Raw genomic sequence first — 2,747 nt, forward strand, 5'->3', positions numbered from 1 at the left:
CTCATAACTACAAGCTCGCAAAACAATCCGTAATCCTACGGATCTACGAATTCAACAGCTATTTGCTTGATTTTCCTCTCTTCCGCGCGTACAGCCTACTACTCGTAGCCTAATTTATCAAAAGGTTATGAGCCCGGCCTATACTGTTTATTTTGACTTAGATATTATACTTATTATTATTATGATTATTACTTATTATGAGTATAATATCAACACCGTAGATCTATCGGGTAATAAAATAACTTACATATATCTAGTTAATCGGTCTTGAATTAATAAGATCCAGCGTTTTTAGTTATAAGTTATAGGTGTAATAGGGCTATATAGATCTATATAAACACGCTCTAAATAGGTGTATACCCTATTTTTATTAACCGAACACCTATTAGCTAGAGTAATGGGTTTTGCGCTTTTATAGATATAGCAGCTATTAATCTTTTACAGCTCTTCTTCAGATATAGATATATCTTTTAGAAGTAGGATATTTTATGATAAACTGCTTAAAGCCTTAGGATTTATATGGCCTAGTCGGTTATACTATAAAGATAATATGTCTTTTAAATAAAGGGATCTTCTTTTTAGATTCCTTCTTTTTTGGTTTAAAGCTTATTATCAGATATAAGTAGCTTAGATTTTTTAACGCGTATAGCCCGTATAGTGGTCTAGTAAAGACCTTTATATAATAAAGCAGCAGTATATTTTGATAAAGACTTATTATTAAAAATTACTAGTCTTTTATTACCTGTACGACCTCGAATACTTTTAGTATCTAAAATAGCAAGACTAATGATATTAGTACCTAGTTTAGGAATATATACATAGTCCTTTAAAAGAAGCTGTTTATTAGTATCCTTAAATTTAACTAGGGCATCTTTAATTTAAGTAATTAAAATACTATTTGCTTATCCCTATTTAGCTATTCTGGACGTAGATTTAATAGAAATAAATAACCTCTTATTAGATATGACGTCAGACGTAGCTCCACTATCGATATAGAAGGTCTATTCGAGATCTAAAGGGCACAAAGATGATTAAACTTCGTATATTTTTTCTATCATTCGATTTATATTTAATGTAGTGAATTATAGTTGATGTAAAGAAGATTAATAGTTTAATACCTCTTCGCTATCTTCTATTATATCCATTTTTTCCGTATAGATAGGTAAAGGATATATATCCTTAAGAATAATATCTTTATTAATACTAGGTTCTCTAGTATTAATAATAGGGCTTTATTAACGTTATTATATAATATTAACGATTTCGGAGTCGTTTAAATCATTTTCTTTATCTGAAGTTTAAGATATAAGGTTTATAACCTTTTATTCTTTTTTAGATAACTAATCTCCTTTAGATAGTAGATTTAAAATCTGCTAATCTTTGTTAGATAAATTAACGGAGTTAGATCTAGTATTTTTATCTTTTTCTTTAGAGACTTTTTGCTGTTTACCTCCCCTAGATTTAAACTAACTGGGTTTTTTCTCGGGATGTAATTTAAAGTAATCGGCGGTATTATAACTAGTTTTATTATAGTAGTCATAGTGCTTTCCCTTAGTCTTTTTCCAAGGTTTCGAAGACTTTTTACGTTCTTTATTTAATAGTAAAGTAGTATTAGGGCGTTCCACTTTATAGCAGGCGTCGATTAATTCGCCTATAAGCCTATTAAGAGAATATTATTAAATATTATAACGTAAGGCTTAAGTTATTTAGCTAGTTATAGAATTATATCTATTATTAAGGCTATTTAAGGTCTTAGCAAAAATAACCCTATCTAATAGTTCTATATTACGAGTTTATAGCTTAACTATCTTTTCTTATACCTTATACAGCAAGATTTCTAACTTAGGGAAGTCTGATACTATAAGGCTTAATAGTAAGCGTAAGGCCTTGTAATCAGCCTAAAAGCCTTTAGCTTTAAATAATTCTTTAAGTCTTTTCTATATTTCGTGTAGAGAATTAAGGTTATAAACATAAGTTAAAGGTCTAGCTAATAAGGTAGATAGAATATCTCGTATAGCTTTTAAAGACTCTTCTCTTTATGTATTAGGAGGGTTAGCCGGAAGCGGGACTATAACCTCTTCTAAAAGCTTTCCTTTTCGAAAGAAGTAAGCTTTAATATTAAGAGTCCACGTTTTATAACCTTCTCGACCTCGAAGTTTAGAGATAGAAATCTCTTTAATATCTTCGTTATTTCCTATTTTTAAATAAATAAAAACAGAGAATAAGATCGGCTTTGATAGTACGAATAATAGAGGAATTAGAAACTAAAAACAGTATTTAAAACGGTTCATTTTTATAGATAATATCTAATATATAAGACTTTTACTTACCTACAGCTAAGTATATATACTAGTTAACGATTAGTGACTATATACATAACGGTATAGTAATACATTGGTAAAGATATAGCTATTTTACATATTTAATTCCTGCTCTTATTGATACTTATTTTTATATTCTTTAGATTTTTTCTTTATAATAGGTAATCAAATCGATTCCTAGGTCAATAATTTTAATAGCCTCTATTAGTGGGAAGAGGTAATTAAACCGATAGAACGGATCGTGGAACTAATATAACGGAACCGTGTAACCCCTATTAGTCGGAAGAGGTAATTAAACCGATGGAACGGATCGTGGAACCGATAAAACGGAACTATATACTAATAAATTAGAAACGCGACCGATAGAAGAGAACCGTATAGTAATATTTCCTAAAGGGACGATTCAGGAGAATAGATACTGGGGCG

The sequence above is a fragment of the Sodiomyces alcalophilus genome (genome assembly GCF_042370955.1).
Source record: "Sodiomyces alcalophilus JCM 7366 unplaced genomic scaffold ACRALscaffold_1, whole genome shotgun sequence".
NCBI classification, from domain to species: domain Eukaryota; kingdom Fungi; phylum Ascomycota; class Sordariomycetes; order Glomerellales; family Plectosphaerellaceae; genus Sodiomyces; species Sodiomyces alcalophilus.